The following is a 15,094-nucleotide window of genomic DNA, read 5'->3' on the forward strand; positions in this document are numbered from 1 at the left end:
AACTACTGCTACCCAATCCTGGACGGACAACGCGATCTCCTACTCCGACAGATCGTCAGACTCCCTCAAGCGACAGCTACCACACTGCCGCCACCACCACCGCCCAATGCATCACAATTAGAGAGCCGGAAAGATGCAGAGCTTTGAAAGCGGCGGCGGATGTCGCGTGGCCCTCGCTGCCACCACTGCGCACTCATAAAGAGCCGATGCAGAATGCCCCGCAGTGTGCTTCGTTCCACAGATGCTGCCACGACAAGACCTACAAGTCCTCGCTGTGTTGAGGTCTCTCATGCCCACGATGCGCACTCTCCTCAACGGAATGACAACTCGTCAGCTCAATGCGCTCTGCAGTTCTCGATTCCTTTGAGCTAGTCCTTGCAAGCCTTTTTAACATCTCGCAGAGGACCGATGTTAAATATTTCTCCGTTGTGACTGTCTGTGTGTATGCGGTGAACACTGATGTGTGGTGCGCGTATTACTTGTTCCATCTTTCCTCCTCGCTATCTCTATTCTTTTTTTCTCCCTTCCCCCTCCCCCCGTGTAGGGTAGCAAACCGGGTACAACCTGGTTAACCTCCCTGCCTTTCCTTCGCTTTTATCTCTCTCTCTCTCTCTCGTTTATATCCTTTCGAAACATGTCGATATTCGAATAGCAGCACTAACGTGACCAAACATCTGCTTTACCAATGTGAGACCGAGTCCACCAGGAGAAAACCACTACATCAGGACTGTAACGAGAGGCTGCCGCTGCTTTAATAGCACACATTTATTCACCCGCCGAAAACACTCATATAGTCTATAAAACAATTATAAGCACAACCGTGTTGAATGCAATAAATTATCATTCCTTGTATTGTGGTTTTGATGTGCACGGGCTTATGTTAGTCCGTCTATGTTATCTGAGTATAGGGAGACAGAGAATTTTATTTCAAGACAGAGAGGTCGGCCTGAGCTAGTGCGCTCTAGCCTGCTACTTTACACAGGGGAAAAAGGAAAAAAGAGTGATGAGGGGCGATGATGGGGAAAGGAAAGAGATATGCGTATATACAATAACCACAAGTGACATTGTGGTTTCGCTATAGTCTTGTGTCCAGTTCTGTGCTCTTAAGAAAACCTATCACAGCCCTGATAGCAGTTGGTGACTTTGTCTGGTCGCACACAGCTGCTGCTAGGATGACTACCGCTGCCTCGCCAGCCGTGTCCACGTGACTGCGTGACTCGCCCCTCTCTCTGCCACACCGGCCCAGTGGCTCAGTTCAGCCGTTGTGCCATGGTCGTGCGATGCAAGGAGGGAGCGAGGACGCTGGTCCATCAGTGCCGATGTTGTCTGCGCCATCCCAGCGGCGAAAGCGGGAAGCTCCGTCGGACCATCCTGCGGTTGTCGCTCGGCTGCTAATGAGCTAAGCGAAACGAGAGTACCAGACGCGCGAAGTGGTAGGCTGAAACGAGTGAAGAACAAGAACTCGGGTGAGCTAAACGTCGGGACGAGTATGCGTAAAGACGACAGCGACGAGCTTTAGGAGCGGCAATGGACCCCTCGCGTTCGACTTCGGCCACGGCTTCAGAAATTGACGAAATGACGGTAATGACTGCTCGCAGTACGGAACCTTCGACTAGCCATATTGTTCGGTTGGCAACTGTGCTTCGGCTGCGAGGGTGTTCGAGACTGACTTTACGTGCAACCCGTTTGGATTTCTGTGTAACCTGTGTGAACGCTTGTGGCACAGGAAGGACTTGACGCCCGTGAGTGTTTCGATGTATCCCACGCTAGAGATTGCTTTTCCGAGTGGAATCCCGAGATTTTGCGTTTGGCTAACGTATGTTCTACGTGGGAAGGATCGTTGGCGAAACAGAAGGTGCCCCTATACAGTGTCAGCTACGGGTATCGTTACCCGCCCATGCCAATCGGGTTGCCGGTGCTCAACGATGTGGCAGAAAGTTTGCTGTCACCCAGGATTCCGTTCGTCCCAATAAACGATGCAAACAATGCAAAACATGCGGTCGTCTATATGAGCCTAACTCGGCTTACCAATAGAGCATAACCAAGTATAACAAGCTTTCGCTTGCATAACCGGGCGTAGTCAAGCTAAGCCACAGCCATTTTTTTTTCATCCACATCTTACACCTCACACATTTTAAGGGAATAAGCAAATTCATTATCTAGCACCGGTAAAAAAGGCCTTTTGAGACTACCGAACAGAGCTCTGTACTCAGTGAATTTTTCAAAGCTAATCGAAGGAAGGTAACAGTAGCGTCCAGAAGTGAAGCTATTCAAGATTTAAGGTCAACTTACTTTCCGTGCTTGTTCGCGTGGTCTTTCCCCTAAGCAATCGAACAAATTTTGATTGAGCACCAGAGGATGCGTGACGCTACCTTTGCGAACTCACTATCTTTTTCTTCGAATGGTAGTGCGCAAAATAAGAACACAAGCTATCTTTACTGTTCCTCTAAACAATGAAACTTCTGGCAAATTCTGACATTAAAACATTTAGCACCTGTTCTGAAAAAGTTCATATTTGGCCGCTGTTAATAGCGAAGCCCCCAAAAGAACAAAATGCATGTTGGTAAGCATCACGAGACAACGCCCTCTATTTAAAACACAAATGCATCTTCTTGAAACATTCCAGAAGAAAACTACGTCATTGTCGAAAACGCAAATAGATAAACGCTGAAAGCTATGGCAAGCACATGGCTAAGAGGAGCCACGTGTTTTGCAATTTTCACAGACAATACCCCATCCATTTCTAAGGCAGGTCTGGAATATTTATTAACCTTTCGAGGTACCAAAAACTTTCGGCAGAAACTATCCAAAGATGATCGTTAAAGCTTATGCGTAAAGATTTTCAGCACCGCAGGCACACACGCATAAGAAATCGCGCTTTGACGCGGGTACAATGTAATGACAACACAGACGAGACCAACGTCCGAAATACAATGTTTGTAAATTCTATATTTCACCTCCTTATCATCATCACCCCCTTCACTAATTCTCTTAACCGCTGATGCTACCTTTAGTCTTCGCTATTATGCGAATGAAGAATTACATAAAAACATATCAATATGTCGTCGAAACTTTTAGGCAATTCTTAAATGTGCAATTTTCCTACAGTGCATCTTTGCTTGTCCTGGCCTTCGAGATGCATGCAAACACGTCCGCACTCTCAGAGTGTTCTGCAAATGCAAAATTCTTACCAAGAGCTGTTCGTGGTTGTCACGCGATAACCTACGCACAAGAGTGTGATTTCTGTACTTGCATAGTCCGACACGTACACGAAGCCATGGAGTTATAAATCGCAAGGAATTATATGGATGATAATATTTACTCATCCATCACTGCGCGCAGTACCATGCAAAATATCCTTCGCAATAAACACTAAAGACAAGGCGAGTACGACGATCCTACTAACACAAGATACATCTCTGGCCTAAATTTAATAGCCACGTGAGCTTGAAATAAGTATCATCCCACTGAAGCGCAACGTCCACATATGTGGACGCAAGTTGTTTTAAGGCGCAGCGTTAAAGATAATGGCGGCCGCGGACCCCTGTTGTTGCATTCCAAGAGCAGTTTACTTTCCAAACCTCCCCCGAGAAAGCCGGGAACCAAGAGCCGGGGCTTGTGAGCAGCACAATATAACTTCATTTTCATTTTTGAATCCATCGCGAAGCTTTTTGTTCTCGGACTTTGCCAACAGAGAGGGAGGGGGGGCAATGGGGAAACTTTGCTCCCCTTATAAAGGACTATACGCCCGCCTATGCTAACGAATATAGGAGAAATCAACATTCGATTAGTACCGCGATCTGCTGGTTCTACCGTTTGGTTTCACCTGAGGATCGATAACTACAATTCGATGCTGCAGGCATGGAACTTGTCGTATATTTAAAATGAATTACGTAATTGTGTGCCAGCTCACGATGCTATATCTTCAGTGGGGCGAGGAAGCATTTTATAAATTTATGAGAAAAGATGGAGAACGCAAATGTTACGTGCTAGCGTTGTCATTTTTCGATAGAAAATTTTCTGACATCAAATGCCGCTGAATATTCTTCTGACGGATATGGTGACTTTTTCAATGAGCGCACAGCCGCAAGTTCACTGGAAGGGCAATCACTTTCGACATCTAAAAAGCCTACGGTATCGCAGCTAATGTCAACAATTATCAAGAACTCAGCATTTAGGTTCGTGTGCTTTTCTTCTTTAATACGAAGCGCTTGGTGACATAATGACGCTGACGATCGCTTTTTGGTAGGCCGTCTAAGTCGCATGTGCCACCGAAAGTTCGCGGGAATGGCTGTATTTCTCATCGTTCTATGTCGCAATTTAATAGCACTAGATCGACAGCCTTCCCATCTCAGAAAGTTCCTAAGACCACTGCAAGCACATACTTGACGACGAACGTATTTGAGACGCAAGCTATATTTAACATTATTCCTAAGAGCATCTATCATGATGCCATAATAATATCTGGGGTTTAACGTTACAAATCCATCATGTGAAATTCTCAATGTGTATATTTAGTTTGCCCTGACCTGGTCAAGATGTGGATCAACACATCTCTTGTCCGTGTGACTGGACTTCTTGTAAACTTTAGTACTGTGTGTCTGAACTTCATGCGTCTTGCACTGTGCGTCAACTTATCAGTTTTCCGTGTCACTGAACATTAGTAAACTTTAGTGTTGTTAAGGGAGTAGACTTCACAACGACATGTTTTTCCATGGCAATTTCCACCTACGACTGAGCGTTAGATTTATAAACGATGTTGTTAGGTGCGATTTTAAGTTATCTTTTATGTCTGTGGACTTACGCGCTAAGAGTTTTTTCTCAAAAGGCATAGCCGCCATCATATACAGACGCAAGCGCCTCCTGAACAAGAAATATTAGAAAAAATAAACAAGCTAGCTTTCGCCTGTAATGTGAAGCGCTGTCGACAATCGTTGCACAGTGTAATACACATTAAATTCTGCACCAATTTATTTCCAGGAACCAGCTGCAGAAAACATTCGGAAGCGTGTGCGAGCATTATACGCTTTCATGAAGCAGACAAGAAAAGAGTTTACGTTGAATATGGCCTATCCACTTTCGTCCTTGCTGTTCCGTCTCTGAAAGCGATAGCAGTAGGATTGGATGGTTTCTTTAAGGTACAGATCATGTGTATTGTTCGCAATTTGACATAAAAATGCTGTTTACTCATTAAAAGCGGCTCCCTTAAACTTCAGTAGAATGCTTATTGGTCATGTCACCAGTGAACACAACACATATAACTCCAAAACTCTGTTCCTGCTGGTGCGGTCGATTTCGCAGCAATAAAAAGACGCTCACAGTAGGCGCAAACTTATAGGCTCCACCAACAATACTTGCATTGCAAGGGTTCCTGTAGACAGCCCCCATCTCACAATCCGCGAATCGGGCCTATTCTATAATTTCCAGTGCAATGTGGTGTGAGCGCCGGTATGTGACAAAGCATAGCGGCCTGCTAATCACTAGCGCCACCTTCGCCGCCAAAATGTCAGCACAACGACCGGCCCAAGCTAGGGCAGGGATGCTCTCGCTCTCTCTCGCTCCCGCCTCCGGCGCGAACGGTCACGTGTCGCAATGCTCCAATAAACGTATTCTTCTGTTCCAACTCGCAATGCCTCGCTAACGCCTCAGTCCTCACGCTCAGCCCTCACATCTGGCGCAGTCGACGCCCGAGCTTCTGTCCAGCCGCCCAGCCACGCAAGTACGCCTCGGTAACCAAGCCAGCCTTCGCCCTTCGACAGTCAGTTCGCCATATTTGTCTTGGTCCTCGCCAGAACGTTTCCCGCTGTTCGCTCGCCTCCATGTGCGCGTCCGTGTGCGCTTGCTGGTGGACGCGCTAAGATTGTCTCTCGTGTGTGAATGCCTGCGTACAGCCGTCTCCGTGGAACGTCATGCTGGGAATTGTGTGGGAGCATCTCGACCCAAGCGACAATGTCGGGCCTGGCATCGACATTATACGCGAAAAATTGGTGCGGTGAGAGCTGGACACCACAGGCTCGAAAGCGGACCTCATTCAGCTACTGGAAGCCGATATTCAGCAGTCGATATTCAGCTGGAAGCCGACATTCACACCTTGGGCCATCTGGCATTTATATGTCCTACACGCACCAGCCGCTTACCATCGTCAGTACCGTCAGCGCCTCCAACCAAGTCCAACACACAGCAGCCTCCAGCATTGCACAGTGCACCCGTTACGCTTCCCCGCTCGCAGCATCAATGCCCTTCTTCATCACAACTCTCAGTGCAGGCGGCGAGTGCGAAGCATTTCCCAACTCTGGATCCAAGGCAACACTAATCTCCAAAGCCCGCGTCCCTGCATGCATGATCATCCCATGGACCGAGCCCCCTCTTGCTGTGGTAGGGGAGGCACAGCGCTGCCTGTTGGCGCTGCATTTTAAAGATATTCATTGATCCATTCACAGGGATTGTTGAAGCTCCTGTTTTGGCAGATAATGTAATCCCTCTCATTATTGGTGAGGATTGGTTCTCGGCGGCACAAGCACTTCTTATCTTCGAGCCAGCGAAACCAACCTAGTTGCAGCATACAGCCACGTTCAAGAATGGCAACTGCTGTGATTTACGGGAGGCAAATTATTTTTCCTCAAGCCAAGCCCAGTTCCAAAGACTTCTCGTAACGTGATCTTTTGTCTTTGCCAGAGCAGCGACTATGGCAAGCGTTAGCAGCACAAACGTTGCCCTCAACTAATACTCCTTTCGTGTCAGACTTCCTCGGTTCCGACATGGTGCTCGTGCGCATTCATCCCGATAATCCGTCGGCCCGCATTGGCAGCCAGCTCACTCACAGTCTGCACGACACGCAGTCTCCTCAGTCACTGGCTACCATGCAACAAGATCCTAAGTGCACTGCAATTCCTTCAAGCCTAGCCAACGAAGAGGACCCAGCTGAGTTCACCAAGCTAGACGACATCTCATACCGCCAATTGTCATCGGGAACGTAAGAACGTGGCTCCGTCCTAACTGCGCCCTGCCATTCCACAATCATTACACGATGGCGCAGGGCACTTTGACACACAGCGAACGCTGCAGAAGATCCAGGGTCGTTATTGCTGGCTGGACATGAAACGATCAGTGCAAAGCTGTCACACTGTCAAAGCCATCGGCAGTTGAGTTACCCTGTCTCGCACAACATAGGTCTTCTTGGCAGAATGCCTACCACGGATATTCCATTTTCCAGCGTAGCAGTTGACCATGTAACCATGCCAACCATTAACTCGAAGCAGTGCATTCGCAACGTTGTTGATTTTGCCACCCGCGATATCGTGACAGCAGCAGTTTCGTCCATGCCTATGGGCGACGTTATCAAGCATTTGCACAATGTGTTCGACACCAAGGCGCGCCAGGCCACAGGTGCCTCTCTGACTATGGCTCAGCATTCGTGTCCAATGAGTTCAAGCGCTTCATGAGTCTACTTTCAGTCGAGCTCCATTTCAGAGCTACCTATCGTCTTGAAGGCAATGGCTTAGTCGGGGAAAAGCAACGGAATTCTCCTTGCGGTTCCCCGCAAGCTCTGTGCAATGGAACCATTGTCATAGCCTACCAGAATTCAAGAGGCAGAATTCGGCGTAAACACATCTATGAATACAAGCACGAACTTTACGCCTTTTCAGCTTCAACGTCGTTGCAAAACAAAAAGGCAATGAAGGCGAATTTTAATAGAAGGGGAGTATCTTATCAACGTGCTAACCTAAAACAGGTGAAATAAGTAGAACATTTCGAAAAGCCGTTCTTCAAATGCAGCGTATTGCGTTATGGTGGCACGCAGCATAGTGTGGCTCAGGAGCAAAGTTCATGGTTTCGCGCAGGGTAATGTCCAGAATTTTTGTATATGGAGAAATAAATGCGGTGGGTCAAGACGTATAATAGTGCATATATCTAAAAGATCATTGTCTAATAAAGTTCGCAATGTGGGTTAGAAGGGCAATGTCCGAAACAGGTCTGCAATTGTAAAACAACATGTGGAATCACCAAAAATATAAATTTAATTGGCATAGCCTTATATGAATTGCACATTCAATTTATTCCTTCGTTATTTCGTATGTAGGCGTTTGTAATAACGTTCGTTTTTTTTTTATTTCTTAAGGCGAAATCCTTACATAAATGTACCTGTACTGTTAACAATGTCAGCGCTGATGGAAAAGATATTGTCGCTTTGTCTTGTATACCGGCTATTGTCGGTCACCCTACCCATAAACGTTCTGCATATCAACAAGCGAGTTTATGTAAGGCGCCCTCTGTAAAAGCGGCACTTTGGTGTCAGTATTATTCATTTTGTTCCATTGCAGCTTACAACACTATAATCGAATGACGATTTTAATTACACGGTATTCAATAGGTGCATTGTTTGTCTTGAAGGTAAAAAGTACCATGAAATGTTAGGAGAAGCTGAGACTTGGCAGTTAGCTATATCTTCATGTCTGTTTCACTGCGTTCCCGTCACCTTTTCCCAAATTCATTTTAAATTCATCTCCGGCATCAAAACTCTACTCGCTTAATGCCACAGCTTGCTGCAATGAATTGCATTACCCTCCGCAGTGATAATTTTTTTTTTTCTTGGGAGGAGGGGGGGGGGCCTGGGATGGCAGCAAACAGCTGCGATGGCGTATTGGAAACAATGAATAAGCACATCATTAACGTCAGTTGTCAACGCCGCATGTTAATGACCGCTCACGATGCGTCAAAAGCAGGCAAATGCCTACATTAATAAGCGCAGAGATAGGAGGTGAAGCCCGGTGCTGCCGATTTTCGTCACACCGACGCAATAATTTCTTATGGCTGTTTCTAAAAAGCGCGACACTACACCTCGATATAATATATATGCCATCCGTATGCAGACGCACGCAATAGCCTCTACAGAAGGCGAGTCGAGGGGCGATCCACTCTAAGCACAATTTCGATGGCACGTCAACCAGAAACCTCTCTTGATATCATTTTGAAAAGTGTTGTACAATATTCCGCACAATTTAGGACTAGGTTGTAGACAAACAATTTCTTATGAAGTAGAGAAAGGCAGCGATGTTTCTGAGCGGACGTCATGTGTCACAAACGCCAGTAAAATTCATATTGGGTTTAATAATGCGTGCCTTTGCAACGCCATGCGCCCCAAAGACGTCGCGTGTGGTTCGGCATTGGTCCAGCCACAATTATTGCTATGATCAAAATGTTTCCGCCTTAGTGATCTGACGCCTCATTTACCCCGACATATGCAAGACAGATAAATGCAAGGACTGTGGTTCGAATCACTCTGGAACACATGGTATAGCAGTGTCGAGGGATAACAAAAAATAATAGGGATTCAGCCGACAGTTATTTACTCCACGCGCGCTGAGATACTTTAATGCACAGCTCTTGATGGTCAACTTTAGGCTGCCCAGTGGGCTGAAGAAGCGGCCAGGACTAAAAAATTCCTGGCCTTCACCTAAGCGCGACCTTTCGGCCTATCTAACAAACTCGCAGTACCTTTCAATAGGGTTGTTTGAGTGCCTGGTTAACTAATTATATTATTCGCCAGCACAGTCTCAGCTTAGACTTATTCTAGTCAATGGGGAATTTCGCACGTTTATGGTACGTTTTGGTGACATGGAGTTCTGCAGGATGCCGCAGATATTCCCTAACTTATAAACTACCACTCGGCCGCGGGACGGCGGTGCTTCTTAGGATCAGTGGCTCACACTGCGCCTCCCGCAGTAGTGGAATGCAATAAGAACGTGGCGCATGCTTAGTGCTATATAGACATAAGACACAGAGAAATGAGCTTCGGTGACCCATACAGGATTCGAACCTTTAACACCTCTGTCCACGAACGCAGCAGGCCGATGCGCTAACCATCATATTAGAACATTTTTAACAGCGGAGCGGTTCTAGGGCGGGTCCTGATGACAGATGGGTGTCCGTGGTAGTCACGCTCCGGTTCCCAGATAAACCCACAGATGACTCAAGTGTCTCGGTCGCGCACGAAGCTTATTTGTAGGTGGCGTTGGCGGGAGAGGTGCTAACCAATGCGCGGCCACTGTGGGCGCGAAAGGGAGAGGCGCGGTCTAGACGAGGCGACCGGCTATGGACATGCAGCGCTGCGGCAGACGCGGCAAAAGAATAAGAGAGCAAGAGAGCAGCGTGGCTCGCTATGTGCGAGCCATGAGGCACAAATAAAATTAGAATGCTCCAGCTCTACGCCGCTAAGCATAGCCCCCGTCAGGAGAACGCGCGCACAATGCGTGCCTTTTCGCCCCAGCCAGTCTCGACCGAGTCTACCTCATGGTCTGTCTCGAGCGCCTGCCACCCTGCGCCCAGTCAACACGGTAGGTAGACCATATTTCTACATCCATCGACTTGCCCACCGAGAGGTGCGCTACTCTGGAGTCCGCGGCCCACATTCCGTCCCACAGGCCCGACATCCGCGTGTGTTTCCACACATCGACGACCCGCGGCAGTTGTGAGCCCGCAGAATGCACGCCGGCTACTATGCGGCATTCCGTGAAATCTATCGCGGGCAGCATGTCGCATTCTGCTCGCCCACCGATTCCAGAGAACTCGCCATTCATGCCACCTCCTCGTTTCTCTTTATGTATTCGTCGGTTGCGTAACCTTGATGATGAAATAAGCAAAACCGAACGAAAGCCGATTCGACAAATTTGCCAAGACTTTCACGGTCACTTTAGCTTCGACCAGTGCATGCACAACAGCATGATGTGCGCACACTTGCTCAGATGGAACCGTGAATAGCCAACGTAGAATGGTTAGGCCAGTAGGGAAGGCAAGAAGGCACTCCTGCTTTCTGCGGAGCGCGCTAAGCGCTACTTATAATGTGTTCATTTGAACAGAGCCACTTTTGCAGCCAAACGCCATGGAGCGCCGCTGAGGAAATTGAGACCCATACACTGGAGAAGAGCAACTTTGGCATGTTAGTCCGTAACGTAAGTGGAATAGCGCACACTTAGACAGGTGTCGTTTTACTTACTCTGTCCCGGTTTAACTGTGCGCTGTTCTACTTACTTTATGCTTGGAACATGCATGTGCGTCAATACCGCTAGACCACGACTGCGGCAGCACTAATGGCAGAGCGCGTCTAACGTTTATTTAATTGCTGTTAAACTTACGAACACGAGTGGTCCAGGGAATATACCGCAGCAATCGTGCTTCACAAAGTATTGAATGGTTCGACTGCACAAAAGCAGCTGAAATCTTTGAAGAAAACCCGCCCCGTCTTTCACTTTGAAGAATCTGGCCGCCTTACGGCCTTAGAGCCAAGGTAAGGTGCGTACATACCTCTACACAATACATCGGTCTTCATTTGTCCACAACACGTTTTAAGAAGCTCGTTATTTAGGGAGCAGATTCTAGACAAGTTCCTACTTTTTGTGCTTTTGCCACTGGTGGACCGCCTTCAATAATGATGTGTCCCGCTTCCAGATTGTCAGAAAGTCTCTCTGATGCAGCACTCTATAGATAAGAGCTTTCTTGTTTCTGTGAACACGGATAAAAAATTTAATTTTCATATGGTGGATATACAAAAGCCTGCAGTTGTCTTGATTCTCACTTTTTTTTCCTCAGGATAAGCATAAACGCAAGGTTACCAAGTACATTCTCGCCATAGGCAGATCGCATGTACGTCGCTTAGCTGCATCTTGATGGTCCTGTGAAATTCACAGCAAAAGCAAACATTTCTTAACAGAAAATTATCAACTTTCATGTAAGCTATTTTCACTTTCGAAATCGAGAAAAATGCAAAATTCCAATCAGCAGCACTTGCCTGGATGGCCTTCTAAGTTAACAGTATTATACATGTCTTGTATGAGGGTGGTTATGTGGAGTAAGGGTAAATCGTTTGAAGTGGGATTTCACTCCTGAACATTAAATCCTGCTTCGATGTAACACAAAGTTCAGCAGCATGTTACAATTAGTAAAACTTGAAGGCGAAAGCCTGCTGCGCTCTTGGTAATGCACTCGGTAATGCATTAACGAGGACCAGCCTTGTTGCAAAACAAACGAACCGCAGTGTGGGAGACACGCATTAAATTACGTAGACGCTCTCAGTCAATTGCCGTGTCCACGTAGGCGTGCGCAGGGTTCCCCATTAGGGGGGGGGGGGTGGGCAAAGGTTCATCGCAGCGCCCCCACCCTACTGAGTCAATGTATGGGGCAGATTTTGCGCCCCCCCCTCTTCAGTGATTAGGGGGGGCGGCCGCCCTCCCCTGCCCCCCTGTGCGCACGCCTATGATTGTTCATTCCCCCTCCTCCTGAAGCTTTCTGCACCTCAACTGGTTATGCACAACCACCGGGATTTGCCAACCTTTTACCAAGTGGCGATGCCATGGAAGGATATCATGTTATTAAGTCATCTTGTTACGTCACGATAGCTTCATTGTTACGTCACAGATTTCTGCTATGTCACTATGATGTCACTATGATGTCACATGGCGCTATCATAGGATTCGCCTGCAGCGTTTCGCTCAAGGTGCCGCTCAACGAAGCACACACTGGCTTCGGGCGGTAGAGATTGTCTTTTCCTCTTTGCAACATTAAACCAGCGCTACTATTTTCAAAGGAAGAAAGAGGAATAGAGACAAGGAAGAAGATACTCTCATTTACCTTTCACAATATGTAATAATGTACTATGCGGCCGTAGGCACCTCCTTTGTTACAAAATTTGTCCAATGTGTACTGTAGCCCGCGCTTCTCGCTCAATTTCAAGTCAGGACTAGAGGCTGCATCCCTGTTGTGCGCACATTTTGATAGTTTTATATAATGCGCTTAATTGTCACATGTTAGGTGAGTCCATAAATTCATGCTGCTGAACCTGAAACCAGTGCGTTTTACTGAAGCTATCTGAAAGACTGATTTACGCTCAGCGACGCTCCTGAACGGCTATCGCAGAAAGATAATAAATTCAAGCAAGAAAGTTAGATTGAACGCCTACTTACGGTGCATGCGCGCTCGCGTGATATTTTGAGAACAGCAATTGAAGTCATTGTAAATACATAGCAGAAGTTGTCAAACGTGACCTTTATATCTTCGCACTCTTTAATGGTCCAATAAAAAAACAAAATTTCGGACATGGCAAAGTTGAACACTTGTTTAACAAAACTTCACCTCGGAAAAAACGAGCAGTGGGGTTTCCAATGAAAAAAATGTTTGTCAGCATAGCAAAAGAACACATTTTAGGGCGCACTCAAATGTTTCTTCCTTTCGCGCTGCACTAAAAAAGAGCTGTATGAATGTTACGAAAACACCGCATCCTTCTCAAAAATTGAATCAAGTCGAGTGACACATAAAGGGCTATCGCTAGCATGAAGTGATAAGCGGCCGCATTTGCTCGAATTTTCACACAGCACGCCTCATGAAATTATTTGTCGTCCCATGCATTTTAGTAACCCTTTTAGACGCGAAAAACATTTCTCGTAAAATGCGTCAGGCATACACTTCATCTAAACCTATCTCGCGCATGGCTTTTGACACGAATTGTCCCAACTGTTTCATTAATGATATCAGTCTGCTGCCAAAATAGGATATATTTTAACAACGACGCTTTATTCATCTTCAACTTACGGCTTCGGTCCACTGTGCCCAGAAGAAGAGGAAGAGGGAACGATGGAATGAGGCGGAGCTTATCAATATGATATCATTCATATAACAAGAACAGATATGCATTAGGAATGAAGACGAAAGCTTACAGTCGTCAGGCAGAAATGGCAGGCCTTGTCTTGCTCAGTTCATTTGGCGGCTAAGTAAAACACAGACGCCTGGGTTCATTGCCTAAAGTGGCAAGGTCTACGGCATGGTCTACAGCTTTCCTCGAGCGCGTCTTTCAGATGTCATGTTTCGATACGTTACAACTGACGTCATAGCCCGAACTCCGTTTTCTATCACATTAATTGCCCTGCTGGACGCAGCGACCGTCACAGAATCGTCATACACATATGAATAAGCGATTTCGGAACAACAAATAAGCGCAAGCTCACCAGCGGTCGTTATATATTTTCTGTCGTGAAGACAGTAGCACTCATTTCTTTTCATACGCGGACCCTTTCAGGTCTGCTGGTACGTCTGAGTCACGTGTTATTACGTCGAGGAGCAGTTTCGAAGCACGTCGGCGAGGGGGTGCTACTCCAGATAACTGATGACAACTACCAATGCCACAGACTTCAAGAACTTCAACTTGAAGAGCAGGTGAAGCCATACCGCCATCGCCATTACATATGATCTCTCAATAGTAAAGGTGGGGAACTTTCTCTGATAGAGAACCTCTGGGAAAATTTCTGTCGCCAAAAGCAATCAGACATGCAAAGTAACAGATCTCATCTCATCAAATGTCAAACACGCAAGGCATAGAAAGAGCGACGCCATTGCAGAGCATGAAGACCTTTATGACTAACAGGGCGACGGTTGTACCAGTCAACTGGTGCGCCGTCAGCCCTAATGGGGCATCACGCCGCCTTGTGAGATGCCATTAAGATGGCGACGCTGCGACTCCAGTTCACGTAACACCGAAGTCAAGCGTTACATTCTCACAAAGTTATATATACGCGTTCCTACAGAAACAATAGACGTTAAGAGCTACAAATAGATATATCGTACTAGAAAGGGATTAGTGCCAACACTGTGGTGGTATGTCATTTTCTTTTATGCAACATTCTTCGCAGACAAGCACCAATGACAAAGTAATATTTTACAATGCATTTGAACATGACAATACTGGCAGCAAAAATTTATAATATTGTCGCTAATTTTGAAGGACGGGCCTCTCTGTATTCAAATTACTGAGACATTTTAATTTTAAGCGATTGCCCTAGACGGACTAAACACATGTGTTGAATTTCAGCTTGAGAAAAGGAGCACTGTAGCCTTTTGCGATCTCACTGGCTCTGAACTCATTTACAATGACAGCAGCAATATTTATACGAGGAAGAATATTACAAGAACGTTTGCTTGGTTTGTGATACTATGGCTGGAAGGCTTTCTTCCATGACTCAGCAATGTTAGCATTTCGCTCATAGCGTTCACAGTACAACCACACCCCTGAACGAACTCCTTTGTTGAAGGCTACTCGATGCTCCGCCTT

Source organism: Rhipicephalus sanguineus, chromosome 10, assembly GCF_013339695.2.
Source record: "Rhipicephalus sanguineus isolate Rsan-2018 chromosome 10, BIME_Rsan_1.4, whole genome shotgun sequence".
In the NCBI taxonomy this organism is placed as follows: domain Eukaryota; kingdom Metazoa; phylum Arthropoda; class Arachnida; order Ixodida; family Ixodidae; genus Rhipicephalus; species Rhipicephalus sanguineus.